This window comes from Dipodomys merriami, unplaced genomic scaffold (genome assembly GCF_024711535.1).
Source record: "Dipodomys merriami isolate MVZ:Mamm:240054 unplaced genomic scaffold, mDipMer1.0.p SCAF_34, whole genome shotgun sequence".
NCBI lineage: Eukaryota > Metazoa > Chordata > Mammalia > Rodentia > Heteromyidae > Dipodomys > Dipodomys merriami.
Window position 1 is genome coordinate 7,877,446 of NW_027204937.1, and position 16,902 is coordinate 7,894,347.

Here is a 16,902-nt window from a genome sequence, read left to right on the forward strand (position 1 = left end):
TTATCTCAGCCTCCCAAAAGGATTATAGGCGAGAGCCACGCGCACCCACCCAATTCCAACATTGTTTTCAGCTTAATTGGAGATAAGAATATTAAAGATTTGATTGCTCAAGATGGCTTCAAACTGTGATCTTCAGATCTCAGCCTCCTGAGTAGCCAGGAGTACAGGCATGAGCTACCAATACCCAGCTGTTTTATTTTTTAGGTAAGTTCTCTCACTTTTGCTTAGGGCTGGCTTCAAATCACAATCCTCCTACCAGGCCCTATGTATAACCAGAATCAAAAGGTGTGATGCCATCATACTTGGCTTATTTGTTGAGATGGGATCTTGCTAAGTTTTTGACAGACTGGCCTCAAATGGCAATGCTTCCAATCTCTACCTTCTGAGTAGCTTATGATCACAGGCATGAGCCACCGAGTCGAGTATGAAGCTGTTCTTGTGCATCTCACTCAGTTCTTCTCACATGGTTTGAGTACCTCAAGATCATAGATGGTGTCTGATTCATTTCTCTTCCCATTTCCTAGCTCAGTGCTCCATAAAGATAAGAAATATAATAAGTCTTTATAGAGGGAAAGAGACAGGAAGAGAAACTCTGGGGAGTAAATCCTTATCTTCTAGTAGATCCATTGAGCATTGCATTTTGGAGAGAATGTGGATTTAAATTATGTTTTGGTCTTTTATAAATGTGTTGTTACCTCCCTGAGTCTCATTTATCTCATCTCTGAAGTAGGAATAATGCTTACTGTTTCAGGGCTAACATAAGGGTTAAAGGAATAGATGAGATAAAGTAAGCTCAATGCCTGGAATGTTTTTTTTTTATCCTTCTGTCAATCAACCTTATTTCTTTTATATGTCGTGGGGCTTGAACTCTGTGGTTGGGCGCTATCCCTGCACTCTTCAGCTCAAGGTGAGCACTCTACCACTTGAGCTACAGTGCCACTTCCAGTTTTCTAGTGGTTTATTAGAGTTAAGAGTCTCACAGACTTTCCTGCACAGGCTGGCTTTGAACCATGATCCTCAGATTTTAGCCTCTTGAGTAGCTAAGACTACAGGGGTGAGACACCGGCGGCCCAGCTTTCAGTCAACCTTATATTTAAACAGAAATCCCTCAACAAACAGAGTCAGATACATTCTGTTTGTGTAGAAACCACTCAAGACTATCTTCTGGAAGTGGAGGTGGAACTGGGCCAGACCCAGAGAGTAGAACTAGGCCCAGTGGATGGAAGCTACCAGGAGACAGACCTCCATTCATACCATCCTGAGTAGAGGAAAAGCTTTCTACTTGAAAGCCTTAGAGAGAGCCTGGTGCCAGTGGCTCACACCTGTAAACCTAGCTACTGAGGAGGCTGAGATCTGAGGATCATGGTTCAAAACCAGCCCTAGTAGGAAAATCCATAAGACTTTTTTTTTTTTTTTGCCAGTCCTGGGGCTTGAACTCAGGGCCTGGGCACTGTCCCTGAGCCTCTTGTGCTCAAGACTAGCACTCTACCATTTGAGCCACAACACCACTTCTGTCCTTTTCTGGTTTTTTGTTTGTTTGTTTTGTTTTTTTGCCAGTCATGGGGCTTGAACTCTGGGCCTAGACACTGTCCCTGAGCTGCTTTTGCTCAAGGTTAGCACTCTACCTCTTGAGCCATAGCACCACTTCTGGCTTTTTCTGCTTATGTGGTGCTGAGGACTTGAACTCAGGGCCTCATGCATGCATGGCAGGCACTCTATCACTGAGCTACCTTCCCAGCCCCCTTTTGTTTGTTTTGTCTATTGTGGGGCTTGAACTCGGCCTGAGCACTGTCCCTCAGCTCTTTAGCTCAATGCTAGCCCTCTACCACTTGAGCCACAGCGCCACTTCTGGTTTTCTGGTTTATTGGAGATAAGAGTCTCACGGAGCCGAGCGCTGGTGGCTCACGCCTGTAATCCTAGCTACTCAGGAGGCTGAGATCTGAGGATCTCGGTTCAAAGCCAGCCCGGGCAGGAAAGACCGTGAGACTCCTATCTCCAATAAATCACCAGAAAACCGGAAGCGGCACTGTGGCTTAAGTGGTATAACGCTCACCTTGAGCTGAAGAGCTGAGGGACAGCACCCAGGCCCAGAGTTCAAGACCCACAACCGACAAAAAAAAAAAGAGTCTCATGGACTTTCCTGCCTGGGCTGGCTTTGAACCGAGATCCTCAGATCTCAGCTTCCTCAGTAGCTAGGATTACAGGTGTGAGCAACTAGTGCCTAGCTTGGCTTTTTCCATTTATGTGGTCCTGAGGAATCGAACTCAGGGCTTCATGCATGCTAGGGAAGCACTCTACCTTTAAGCCATATTCCCGACCTCTCCATGAGACTTTTGTGGGGGGGGGGCAGAGGGCGGGGGTCGTGTGGGCTGAACCCTGGGCCAGGGCGCTGTCCCTCAGCTCTTCAGCTCAAGGCTAGCGCTCTACTCCTGGAGCCACAGCGCCACCTCTAGATTTTTCTGCTTATGTGGTGCTGAGGAATTGAACCCAAGGCCTATGCATGTAAGACAACCACTCTACTACTGAGCCAACTTTCTAGCCCTTCATGAGACTCTTTTTTTTTTTTTGGTCCGGTCATGGGGCCTGAACTCTGGGCCTGGGCGCTGTCCCTCAGCTCTTCAGCTCAAGGCTAGCACTCTACCACTTGAGCCACAGCGCCACTTCCGGCTTTTCTCTTTTTGCTTATGTGGTGCTGAGGAATCGAACCCAGGGCCTCGAGCATGCAGGGCAAGCGCTCTACCATTGAGCCACCTTCCCACCTTCATGAGACTCTTATCTCCAATTAAACATCAGAAAACCAGAAGTAGAGCTGTGGCTCAAAGTGGTAGAGTGATAGCCTTGAGCAAAAGAGCTCAGGGACAGTGCCCAGGCCCTGAGTTCAAACCACATCTCTCTCTCTCTCTCTCTCTCTCTCTCTCTCTCTCTCTCTCTCTCTCTCTCTCTCTCTCACACACACACACACACACACACACACACACACAGAAGCTTTAGGAAGAGGTGAGCTCCCCATTAGATGCAGAAGCTCACCTGTCAGAGTCAATATAGAGACTGTGGTGCTTCCAAAAGTCAGCTTTGCTTTGCTGAAACAAAATACCTGAGGCAGCTAACTTGCTAAGAAGAGAGGTTATTTAGCTCACAGTTCTGGGTGCTCAAGGTCTAAACAGTATAAGGCAGGCTCTATGACAGTCCCTTAGCAGTGTCATTTCATGGCACAGATAGCAAGAGTATGAGTGTGGGTGGAAGTGAACAAGTGGTTTCATCTCAAACCAGGATCCAAGAGAGGATAGAGGGGCCAGAAGCTTTGTTTTTTTCATCAGAACCCCCTTTGGAGTAGAACCAAGGGATTGCATAGGAACTACCTCCTTCCCTTCCAGTGTCTTATGGACTCTCATTAGGCCACTCCTCTTAAAGGTTCCACAGCCTGGTATATGACAATCAAACCATATCTAGACCATAAGATGCTTTCTTTAATTCATTATTTATTCAGCCAATAATGAGAGCCTCCTCTTAGCTGGGCACTAAGTTAAACATTGGGGACTCTTAAAACTGTCAGTTAGAAGCCGGGCGCTGGTGGCTCACGCCTGTAATCCTAGCTACTCAGGAGGCTGAGATCTGAGAATCTCGGTTCAAAGCCAGCCTGGGCAGGAGAGACCGTGAGACTCCTATCTCCAATAAACCACCAGAAAACCAGAAGTGGCACTGTAGCTCAAGTGGTAGAGCGCTCACTTTGAGCTGAAGAGCTGAGGGACAGCGCCCAGGCCCAGAGTTCAAGACCCACGACTGACAAAAAAAAAAAAAACAAACTGTCAGTTAGGAGCTCATCGACCAGTGGTTAGTTTCTGAGAACTGCAAGATATCAGCTTTTTCTTTTTCTTTTCCGTTTCATTTCTTCCTTTTTCTTTTTGTCTTGAACTCAGGGCCTGGGCACTGTCCCTTAGCTTTTTCGCTCACGGCCGGCACTCTACCACTTGAGGCACAGCTCCACTTCTGGCTTTTTTTGGTGGACAATTGGAAAGGAGAATCTCACCAATTTCCCTGCCTCAATTGGCTTCAAATAAGCAGTCTTCAGATCTCGGCCTCCTGAGTAGCTGGGATTACAGGCGTGAGCCACCAGCACTCAGCACTAGGCAAACTTTCTTTCTCACCAATTTTTTTTTTTTCAGACAAAGAACTAAAGTTGAGCCAGATGCAGGTGGCTCACTTCTGTAATCCTAGCTACTCAGGAGGCTGAGATCTGAGGATCTCAGTTCAAAGCCAGCAGGAAAGTCTGTGAGACTCTTATCTCCAATAAACCACTCAGACAAAATGACTAGCAGACCGACATGCAGGCCAGATGAATGTGTTACAGCTGGGTATTCAATTCAGTCTTGCCTGCTTCTTAAACAACTACCCATTGAGATCCTGGAAAGTGCAGTTTCAAAGTGATTCCCAAACAGCACCCCATCTCTGGATACCAAGTAGATGCTGATGAATATGAGTTAGAAGGCTGGGGTCAGGTACAGGAGGGTGCATCCCTGCTGAACTGGGCTGTATGCATTGGAGTTCTGTCTAGTCTGGGTCACATAGAGGGAGGGCCCAGGAGAACATGCTGAGGTCAGATCTCAGTGCTCACATGAGCAGCTGAGCTGCTTGGGCCAGGGCTCCCCAAGGGAACCTGAAACCTGCTGGGTTCCATTGGCTCCAAGAATAGCAGCTAGCCCCACTTCCCCCAACGGATGGCCTCCGATCAGGTTCCAGGAGGCCCCAACAGACTCCAGACATCAGTGGCAGCAAGCTGTGACCTTGAAGGCTCTGGGGATGTGGTAATAAAACTGACATTTATTAATTCCCATCGATGTGCAGGCCTCCTCCTGGAGGAGGGGATGTCCTGTGAGGAAGGTCTAGGAAAGATGGAGCCTCTTTTATAGATAAAGAAACTGGAATTTGCCCAAGGCCACAAAGAGCCTGTGGCAGGTCTGGATTTAAGTCTAAGTCTGAGCTGCCTCTGCCAGTGCTCCTGATTTGTGAGGAAGAAAGAATTTTCCCTTGAGACCTCAGAAGAAGCCAGGTACCTGTGGCACACTCTTGTAATCCTAGCTGTTCCGAGGGCTGAAATCTGAGGATTGCAGTTCAAAGCTAGCCTGGGCAGGAAAGTCTGTGAGACTCTTATCTCCAATAAACTACAACCCTTTCTCTCTCTCTCTCTCTCTCTCTCTCTCTCTCTTTCTCTCTCTCTCTCTCACACACACACACACACACACACACACACACACACCAACAAACAAAAAACAGAAGTGGACCTATGGCTCAAGTAGTAGAATGCTAACCTTGATTTCCGAGCAGAGGAGGTCCTAAACCATGCCTCCTTCCATTTAGGCCAAGCTGTCAGCTATATTATGGACTCACCCCCATGGGTTGTAAGCACAAAGCTCTACTTGGTAGCCAGACCAATCTGGATGGAAAGGCCACCTGTGACATTCCCTGCCTAACAAGACCTTGGACAAGTCACATGGCTGTGACTTCTTTCCTTACTCATTTGGTTCTATCAATAGCTGCTGAGCAAATTTGATGTTCCAGGCATTGTTTTAGGAGCTGGGACTCTATTGGTAAGAAAAGGAGACAGCAATCACTACTCCGGATGATCCTTCAGAATTCTTTTTTTTTTTTTTTGGTCGGTCCTGGGGCTTGAACTCTGGGCCTGGGCGCTGTCCCTCAGCTCTTCAGCTCAAGGCCAGAGCTCTACCACTTGAGCTACAGCACCACTTCCGGTTTTCTGGTGGTTTATTGGAGATAGGAGTCTCACGGTCTTTCTTGCCCGGGCTGGCTTTGAACCTCGATCCTCAGATCTCAGCCTCCTGAGTAGCTAGGATTACAGGCGTGAGCCACCAGTGCCCGGCAGAATTCTTTTTTTTTTTTTTTAATGTTAATGTTATATTTTTATTTTTATTGTGAAAATACTGTACAGAGAGGTTGCAATTACATGGGCAAGATAATGAGTACATTTCTTATCAAGCATTCTAGCCTCCTCCTTTATTTCCCCTTCCCATCCCTTCCCATCCTTTCCCCGCCCCCCCACCCAATCCTCCCCCCCCTCCCCACCAAAGTTGTAAAGTTCGTTTTTTCATGTAACGACTTGTACATCTCATTGTTGCAATGGATCCACCTGTATCCCTATTTAAAAGATTTGTTTTTTCCCTTCCCCTCCACAAATTATACCAACCTCAAATACAGTGAAAGCAGGGGTTATACCATGGGGGAGGGACATATAAAGCAACAAAGAAATCATCTTATAAATGTGTTAGATCCTTCAGAATTCTAAGAAATTACCTCGTTATATTATCCTAAGGATAAAACAGAAAAATGCACCTAATAGTTTCTAGTAAATAAGAGTGTGCTGCTGGGTGCTGGTGGCTCACGCCTGTAATCCTAACTACTCAGAAGGCTGAGATCTGAGGATTGAGGTTCAAAGGTAGCCCAGGCAGGAAAGGCCATGAGACTTGTATCTCCAGTTAATTACAGAAAAAAATGGAGGTAGTGCTATGGTTCAGGTGATAGAGTGCTAGTTTTTTTTTCTTGTCAGTCATGGGCTTGAACTCTAGGCCTAGGTACTGTCCCTTAGCTCTTCAGCATAAGGCAAGTGCTCTACCACTTGAGCCACAGAGCCACTTCTGGTTATCTTCCAGTTTTCTGGTGGTTAATTGAAGAGAAGAGTCTCATGGACTTTCCTGCTGGGGCTACCTTTGAACCGCAGTTCTCAGATCTCAGCCTCCTGAATAGCTAGGATTATAGGCATGAGCCACCGGTGCCTGGCTTAGAGTGCTAGTCTTGAGCAAAAGGAGCTCAGGGACAGCACCCAGGCCTGGAATTCAAGTCACAGGACCAGTGACTTGACCAGTGTGTGGTGGTGGTTGGGGGGTGGGGGGTGGGGAGGAGTAGGGGAGAAGAGTGTGCTATTTAGTGGGTATTCAACTCAGAACTTCATGCTTTTGATCACTGTTTTGCTCATGGCTAGTGCCATGAGTCATGTCACCAGTCTGGTATTTTGCTGGTTAATTTAAGATAAAGTCTCATAGACTTTTCTGCCCTGTCTAGCTTTGCATCTCAATCCCTTGAGCTCAGTCTCCTGAATAGCTAGGATTACGGGCTAGATGACCAGTCCCTGGTGATATAATTATTATGTGAACATGGCTGGTTAGTGCTCAGTAAAAGAGTCTTTGATGTGATATGAGATTCAACATTTCATTTAATAAAGAAGGATATTGAGCTCAAGGAACCAGTGAAATGGTCTCAATTCTCGGATTGTCTTCACATAGCTCTTGTGTCTGATCTGGTGTTTGTACCAAAAATCCACTAAACCTTGTCTGCTGTCCCTGAAATAGGAAGCTAGGGGCTGGGAATGTGGCTTAGTGGTAGAGTGCTTGCCTAGCAAGCATGAAGCCTGGGTTCCATTCCTCAGTACCACAAACAGAAAAAGCTGGAAGTGGCGCTGTGGCTCAAGTGGTAGAGTGCTAGCCTTGAGCAAAATAAGCTCAGGGACACTGCCCAGGCCCAGAGTTCAAGCCCCAGGACTGGAAAACAAACAAAGGAAGCTAGGGAGTGAGATAAGCAGACTGTATATATCTTATAGCCAGTGAACTTCAACATAGGCTTATCGCTACTTGTTGGATGCCAGAGACCAACTGGGCTTTAAATCCTCTTGTCAAATGTTACCTATGTCTGGCAGGCATGCCAGGAGCTTCCTAGTCTCAGCCTCCACATAAACACATGATGCATGAGCTGCCCATGGGCTAGGGTAATGAAGAGCTGAAGATAATAGAGTGCTGCTTACACTCAGCCTCCTCGACCTGTTTATTTTAAACAGCCTGTGCCTGGCTTGATGCTCAGCTGTTACTGTCTTGAAATTCTTTTTTTTTTTTTTTTTTTGTCAGTGGTGGGGCATGAACTCTGGGCTTTGGTGCTGTCCCTCAGCTCTTCAGCTCAAGGTGAGATCTCTACCAGTTGAGCCACAGCACTATGTCTAGTTTTCTGGTGGTTAATTGAAGATAAGAGTCTCACATATTTTCCTACCCAGGCTGGCTTTGAACTGCATTCCTCAGATCTCAGCCTCCTGAGTAGCTAGAATTACAGGCATCAGACACCAGCCCCTGGTACCTGTCTTGAAATTGTTAATTTTTGAACAAGGAGTCTGTGTTTTTCTTTTTCATGGGAGTTTCTGAATTACATAGCTTATTTCTGCAGGTACTGTACTCTGGAGTGGGAATTAGCAATGCCCAGGGGTCAGTGACTTATCTTTTAGGCTAATGGATGAGTCACCAACAGACAGGAAGGAAGTCAGACCAAGCCCACCAGACAGGCATGGTCTGAAACTGGAAATCTCTAAGGGACTGTAATGGAGTCAAGGAGAAGAGAGTCTGTAAGGAGATTCTGGGGGAAAAGAACTGGAACCCAGAAAGGAGAGGAATGACTCAAAGAGGGTTTCAGCTCAGTGTTAGACTTTCCGAATAGTTAAAACTTAATCATGCCTGTAATCCTAGCTACTCAGTGTAAGAAGTAAGAAGCAAGTGACTGATACAGACTCAAGGCTTTATTGGGGGACAGACCTACCAGGCTGCTCCAAGTGAGAATAGAGGCGGCAGCAGTGCACCGGTGTGGGTGAAATTTAAACAAAAGTTAGGGGACAGTCATGGCTCACATTATGTGGCCTGTGGGAATTGGGAGGAGTCAGTTCCAAGAAGGGTGTAATGAGACTATTGTAACTGGGACAGGAATTGTCACACCGGGAAAACAGTACAACATCGGGGAAATAGAAAGTTAACAGATTTTTGTGATCAGTTAGGGACACAGCAGGAAAACAGCACAACATCGGGGAAATAGAAAGTTAACAGATTTTTGTGAACAGTTAGGGACACAGCGGGGGGTGGGGGAGGGAGAGCTTAATCAGCAAGCTGATTTGGAGATCTTAAACTCAGGAGGCTAAGATTTGAGGATCAAGGTTCCAAGCCACTTTGGGCAGGAAAGTCCATTATCTCCAATTAATAACCAATAAAAAAGCCAGAAGTAGAACTGTGACTCAAGTAGTAGAGTGCTAGCTTTGAGCAAAAAGCTCAAGGGCAGCACCTAGACCCTGAGTTCAAGCCCCACAACCAGAATACACACATAAAATGTAATCACAATATAATCATAAAACTTGCAGCTGACTCAGACTGAGGACTTACTATGTACAAGGAGCTGTACTAAGAACCTCACTAAAAACAGAATACCAGAGAGGTCAGCAACACAGGAGCCACACACAGAGCTCATGTTTGTAATCACAGTTACCTGAGGGATAAGGGGACAGAGGTTTGGGGCCAGCATAGGGGAAAAGTTAGCAAGACTATCTCAAAGAACAGGTTAGGTTTGGTGCTGGTGGCTCAAACTTCTAATCCTATCTACTCAGAAAGCTAAAATCCAAAGGACTGAAGTTTGAAGCCAGCTTGGCCAAAAATGTTTGCAAGACTCCATGTCCAAAACAACCAGCAAAAAGCTGGGCTGGAGGCATGGGTCAAGTAGTAGTGATACCGTCTGGGAGAATGTAATTTGCTTTCTCTGCCTATTATTATTTTGTTGTTGGTGGTTCTGGGGCCTGAACTCTGGCCTGGGCGCTATCCCTCAGCTCTTCAGCTCAAGGCGAGCGCTCTACCACTTGAGCCACAGCGCCACTAACAGCTTTTTCTGCTTATGTGATGCTGATGAATCGAACCTAGGGCCTCATGCATGCGAGGCAAGCACTCTACCACTGAGCCACCTCGCCCCCTCTGCCTATGAAAGAATTAAAAGGCTGGAGAAGTATTTGAGGTAAACAGAGTAGTTTATTTGAAAGTAAAAGGAAAGCTTTGGAAGAAACTAGTGAGACTCTTGGTTCCCTTATTGGGAATCAAGCCTGGCCCAGGCAGTAAGAACACAGAATCCTAACCACCATCTATAATAGTCCAGGGCTTCCCTCAGCTCCATTTCCATACAAAACCACAGGTCCTTGAGATCATTGCGAGAAAAGAATTTCTTGGTTGCTCACATAGAAAGTCTCACAAGGTAAGAGTTTTAGCAAGGGTTTATTTTAGTATAACAAGGTTAAAGTAAGGAGAAAGAGAGAAACATTTCCTGCTCCCCTTGTGGGAAACGGAGTTAAAGACTCAAAATGGCAGCTGTTAACTGAGGCCTTATTCTTTTGGAGCTAGAGGAATACCCATAGTTGGCTGGCATCCTCCCAACCCTCAGACAAATGTTTTGGGTAACCAAGAAGGATGTCTTTATTATTCTAAGATATGCAGATGTCTCTGTGTATATATACAAAAAAACATTTTCTTTCTTTTTTTGGGGGGGGGTTGGGTTGTGGGGCCTGAACTCTGGGCCTGGGCGCTGTCCCTCAGCTCTTCAGCTCAAGGCTAGCGCTCTACCACTTGAGCCACAGCACCACTTCCGGCTTTTTTCTTTTTGTTTATGTGGTGCTGAGGTATCGAACCCAGGGCCTCAGGCATGCAAGGCAAGCGCTCTACCACTAAGCCACCTTCCCAGCCCCACAAAAAACATTTTCTGACATACAAAATACCAAACATAAATATTAATTATTTACTTCATCCTCAGAAAATTCTATGCTGTAGGTAATCTTGTACATTTTCCCATTTAGCATATATATAAGCTGAGCCTCAGAAGAGGTAAGTGTTTTTCTGTTCACGGCATTGGTAAGTTGTAAAGATTTTGTCCTAGGAGTTAGGTTTTATTACCATTATGCCTAGACTTTGGACTACAGTTTATGTATAGTGATATTGTGTTCAATGAATTACTGCTTCTTTCAGCTCTGAGATTCTAAGCATCTGCAAGTGTGTGCTGTGGCTGGAGGAGGACTCTGAACCATCTTAGGATTTTTATTTAATTATATATATATATATATATATATATATATATATATATATATATATATATATATATAACCAGTTGTCAGCCTTTGCACAATCAAGAATCAGGGATATCCTATTCCAGGCTTCTAAATCAATTGCCTATTTGTGCTCCCTTCTCACAAGCACGGCCCAAGCTCTAGTCTCATCTCTCTGGTCTTAACTCAGCACGCTATGTGCTAATCTTGATCTCTCCTATCTCACAGCATCTCATAGAGTGCTGTGTTTTTCACATCCAATGGATCATTGGTCTGTGTGGCAGAACTCCTGGCATACCCTTAGCCCAGTACTAGTGCCAAGCCCCCCCGCCTCCCCCCGAATAGATCCCAGTCAGCCAGGGTTACCTGCCCTGGAGTCAGGGCAGACTTCAAGGGAGGTGCAGAGTAGTCCAAACACATAGGGGAATTCAGTTCCTGCTGTTGGGAAGTGTTCGGGACGAGGCTAAGCCAAAGCCCACTTTCCGGGGCTTGTTCTCAGAGAGTCATTCTGTTTTTTTTGTTTTTTTGTTTTGGGTCCAGTCGTGGGGCCTGAACTCTGGGTCTGGGCGCTGTCCCTCAGCTCTTCAGCTCAAGGCTAGCGCTCTACCACTTGAGCCACAGTGCCACTTCTGGCTTTTTTCTTTTTGCTTATGTGTGCTGAGGAATCGAACCCAGGGCCTCAGGCATGCAAGGCAAGTGCTCTACCACTGAGCCACCTTCCCAGCCCCTCAGAGAGTCATTCTGAAGAAGGCAGCCACCCTCCTTTAGGAGCTTAAAACCTACTGCATTCCTGTGTGAATTTACAACTCTAGAGGGCAGTTCATACTGGTGTGTGTGTGTGTGTGTGTGTGTGTGTGTGTGTGTGTGTGTGTGTGTGTGTGTGTGTGTGTGTGTGTGTGTGTGTGTGTGTGTGTGTGTGTGTGTATATACACACCAGTCCTGGGGCTTGAACTCAGGACTTGAGTGCTATCACTCAGCACTTTTGTTCAAGGCTAGTGCTCTACCACTTAAGCCACAGCTTTACTTCTGGCTTTTGGGTGGCTAATTGGGGGTAAAGAATCTTATGGACTTTCCTGTCCAGGCTAGTTTTGAATCACAGTCCTCAGCTTTTAGCCTCCTGAGTATTATAGGCATGAGCTACCAGATTCCAAAAAGTTGTACCCTTTACCTCTCCCACAGATTTTTTTTTTTCTAAATGGCTGTTGATGGAAAATAACTTAAACTGAAAGCGTTCACGGTCCCCTGCTGACTGCCTTATCTCAGAAGTGGCCTTGCTGCTAAACCCACTGAATTATCTCTCCTCCCCTTCCCTCTGAACAAAGACACCCTGTGGTCTGGGAAGACAGCTTGAGACCAAGGCCACTTCTGGCGCTTTTGGTGGACAAAGACGCTGTTGAAACCTTGAAACTTTCTACTCAAGATAAGATTGCTCTCCTACTCCACCTCCATGTCACCCTGCTTCCATCTGCTCTGCCTAACTTCACTTTTACTGCCTAATAAAGAGATCCTAGTTGTAAGGGAGGTTGCCCTTCTCAGCTTTTATCTAGAATAAAACCTGTTGGTCTGTTGAGTTCACCTTTCAGCTCTTTTCTTTATTCTTACTCCTGGTACTTGAAATATTTACTTACATTTTAAATATTTACTTACAGCCATAAAGAGCCATATCTAGGATTACTATAGAAAAGACAAAGTCTGTGCCCAGATCTGTATCTAACAACATAAAGAGCAAACATTTACTCTTTATAGGTGTCCAGGGCGCACTCTACCCCCAGTCCACAACTCTCATGACGATCCTTAGCAGAGACTATTTCTATGTACTTCAGCAAATTGCATTTGCTGTGAAAGATCTGGGGGTGAGGGGGTGAAGGAAAGGGATAGATGAATTAAATGCATTCCCTCTCAGCAGAAAGAGTATGGCCTAAAGAGGTAAATGTATTGTTCCCTCCTCTGCTGGCATCAATTCCTAGGTGTCTTATCCATCCCTTGACATGCATAATCATGCCATATGGAGCATGGTCCTCGTGTGTCAGGATGTGTCTTGTCCCCAGCAAGCCAATGTCACCTGTTCTTCCCCTAGAGGCTTCTATCAACAGGAAGAAACAGCTGTATATTTTGATATATTCCTATATTTATTTTACTATATGGGTGACTTAAAGCACTTACAAGGCTAAGTCATTTTCTAGAACCTTTTCCTACTTAGGTTTTTTTTTTTTTTTGTCCATCATTGGGGCTTGAACTCTGGGCCTGGGAACTTTCCCTCAGCTCTTCAGCTCAAGACGAGCGCTCTACCACTTGAGCTACAACGCCACTTCCGGTTTTCTGGTGGTTTATTGGAGATAGGAGTCTCACGGTCTCTCCTGCCCGGGCTGGCTTTGAACCGTGATTCTCAGATCTCAGCCTCCTGAGTAGCTAGGATTACAGGCGTGAGCCACCAGCACCCAGATGCTACTTAGGTTTTGTTTTTCCTTCTTGGTGCTACAGATTGGGCCTAGCACCTTGCCTGTATTAAGCACACACTCTACCTACTGAGCTACATTCTCAGCCCTAGGGAAGCTTTTTTCTTATTTAATTTTTTTGGGGGGGAGGGGCCTGAACTCTGGGCCTGGGCGCTGTCCCTCAGCTCTTCAGCTCAAGGCCAGCGCTCTACCACTTGAGCCACAGCACCACTTCTGGCTTTTTTTTTTCCTGCTTATGTGGTGCTGAGGAATCGAACCAAGGGCCTCATGCATGCAAGGCAAGTGCTCTACCACTGAGCCACCTTCCCAGACCCTAATTTTCTTATTATCTTGCACAAGTTGTAAGTTGTATTTGTCCAAGAGGTTTTATTTCCATACATGTATAGAATGCATCCTAATTAAACCCATCCCCTCTATCATTCTCTCTTAAACTACTCTCCACTAATTGAAACAATTTCAACAGGTTTCATTGTTCTGTTTTCATACAGGCATATAAACTACTTTAATGATATTCATTTTCTTCCTTCCTTCCTTCCTTCCTTCCTTCCTTCCTTTCTTTCTTTCTTTCTTTCTTTCTTTCTTTCTTTCTTTCTTTCTTTCTTTCTTTCTTTCTTTCTTTCTTTCTTGTTGGTTGTGGGGCTTGAACTCTGGGCCTGGGTGCTGTCCCTTAGTTCTTCAGCTCAAGGCTACTGCTCTACCACTTGAGCCAAAGTGCCACTTCTGGTTTTCTGGTGGTTTATTGGAGATAAGAGTCTCATGGAGGGCTGGGAAGGTGGCTCAGTGGTAGAGCACTTTCCTTGCATGCTCGAGGCCCTGGGTTTGATTCCTCAGCACCACATAAGCAAAAAGAAAAAAGCCGGAAGTGGCGCTGTGATTCAAGTGGTAGAGCGCTAGCCTTGAGCTGAAGAGCTGAGGGACAGAGCCCAGGCCCAGAGTTCAGACCCCACTACTGGACCCCTCCCCCCAAAAAAAAAGAGTCTCATGGACTTTTCCTGCCCAGGCTGGCTTTGAACCGCGATCCTCAGATCTCAGCCTCCTGAGTAGCCACGATTATAGGCGTGAGCCATTGGCGCCAGGCATTATACTCATTTTCATTCACCCTCATCATTAATCCTCTCCCACTCCCACTGGTACCCCCCCCACAAAGCCTGTTTACTTGCTATCATTTATTATTATTATTATTACTATTATTATTATTATTAGTGTGTGCATGTATATGTGAATTGTACCTAGGGGTTTCACTTTAGCATTTGAGATGTGTATAATGTTTTGATAAAATAATTCTTTTTCTGGGCTGGGAAGGTGGCTCAGTGGTAGAGCGCTTGCCTTGCATGCTTGAGGCCCTGGGTTTGATTCCTCAGCAGCACATAAGCAAAAAAAAAAAGCCGGAAGTGGCACTGTAGCTCAAGTGGTAGAGCGTTAGCCTTGAGCTGAAGAGCTGAGGGACAGCGCCCAGGCTCAGAAGTCAGGCCCACGACTGGACCCCCCCCCCCAAAAAAAACAACAACCTCTATTTCTTTCTCTTTCCCTGTCCCCCACCCCTAATTGATCAACTGTTTTCATTGAGATTCCTTGTGCCATTTTCACACATACTTGCAATGCTTTTTAGGATTATTCAGGGCTAGGATTGTGGCTTAATAGTAGAGTGCTTTCCTAGCATGCATGAAGCCCTGGGTTTGATTCTTCAGTATCACTAAAACAGAAAACACTGCAAATGGCACTATGGCTCAAGTGGTAGAGTGCTAGCCTGGAGCTAAAGAAGCTCAGGGATAGTTCTCAGTTCAAGCCCCAGGACTGGCAAAAACAGAAAATAAAACAAAACAAGACAACAACAAAAAAGTAAGTCGAGCTGGGTGGCTCATGTCTGTAATCCTAGTTACTCAGGAGGCTGATCTCTAAGGATCACAGTTCAAAGCCAGCCCTGGCAGGAAAGTCAGTGAGACTCTTTTTTTTTTTTTTTTTTTTGTCTTGCCTACTTTTGGTTCTCATCTTTATTTTATTTAATTTTATTTATTTATTTTTGGGTCCGGTCGTGGGCCTGAACTCTGGGCCTGGGCGCTGTCCCTCAGCTCTTCAGCTCAAAGCTAGCGCTCTACCACTTGAGCCACAGCACCACTTCCGGCTTTTTTCTTTTTGCTTATGTGTTGCTGAGGAATCGAACCCAGGGCCTCAGGCATGCGAGACAAGCGCTCTACCACTGAGCCACCCTCCCAGCCCCGACTCATCTTTATTTTATTTATTTTTTTTATTGTGAAAATACTGCACAGAGGGGTTACAATTACATGGGCAAGATAATGAGTACATTTCTTATCAAGCATTGCTGTCTCCTCCTTTGTTTCCCCTTCCCAACCTTTCCCATACCCCCCCACACTTGATCCTCACCCCCCCACACCAAAGTTGTAAAGTTCGTTTTTCAACCTAACGATTTGTATATCTCATTGTTGAAAAATATGGCATGCTTCACGAATTTGCGTGTCATCCTTGCGCAGGGGCCATGCTAATCTTCTCTGTATCGTTCCTATTTTAGTATATGTGCTGCCGAAGCGAACACAGTGAGACTCTTATCTCCAATTAACAACCAGAAGAACAGAAGTGGAGCTGTGGCTCAAAGTGGTAGAGCACCAGCCTTGAGCTGAAGAGCTCAGAGACAGTGCCCAGGCCCAGAGTTCAAACCTCATGACCAAAAAAAAAAATTACTCATCCCTATTTTTATTTTTTCTTCTCCCCTTTCCCCTCCCTTATCCCCCTAACAGTGTTTTTCAGATATTGCAGAATCTAGCTTTACATAGATCAAAAACATGCTGGGAACCAATGGTTTATGCCTGTAAACCTAGTTACTCAGGATGCTAAGATCTGAGGCTCACTTTTTTTTTTTTTTGTCAGTCATGGGGCTTGAACTCTGGGCCTGAATGCTGTCCCTCAGCTCTTCAGCTCATAGCAAGCGCTTTACTACTTGAGCCACTACACCACTTCAGGTTTTCTGAGTGGTTTATTGGAGATAAGAATCTCTCAGATGTTCTTGCTCCAGCTGGCTTTGAACTGTGATCCTCAGATGTCAGCCTCCTGAGTTGCTAGGATTACCGGCATGAGCCACCAGTGCCCAGCTGAGGATCATATTTTGAAGCTAGTCTCAGCAGGAAAGTTGGTAAGAATCTTATCTTCAATTAATCAAAAAAGCTAGAAGTTGGGCTGGGAAGGTACCTTGCATTTATTTATGAGTTCTGGGTTCAATTTCTCAGCACCACATAATCAGAAAAAGCGGGAAGTGGTGCTGTGGCTCAAGTAATAGAGTACTAGCTTTGAGCTGAAGAGCTAAGGGACAGCGCCCAGGCCCAGAGCTCAGGCCCCACGACCGACAAAAACAAAAAAAACAAAACAAAAAAGCCAGAAGTGGAGCTGTGGCTCAAGTGGTAGAGCACTAGCCTTGTGTACAAAAACTCGGGGCCAGTGCTCAAGCGCTCAGTTCAAGCCCCAGGACTGGCACAACACAACACAACAAAACAACAAAACCCCCATTAATTGGTTTTTGAACTTGGCTTATCTTGCTTAACATGATGC

General features: G+C 45.7%; 1 non-coding gene across 1 annotated transcript; it reads right to left on the reverse strand.

The window, feature by feature from the left end:
- Window positions 1-15,788: 15,788 nt before the first annotated feature.
- On the reverse strand, window positions 15,789-15,895 carry LOC138803559 (U6 spliceosomal RNA). Its single transcript, XR_011364969.1, has one exon. It is a non-coding gene; the product is annotated as a U6 spliceosomal RNA (small nuclear RNA).
- Window positions 15,896-16,902: the final 1,007 nt, after the last annotated feature.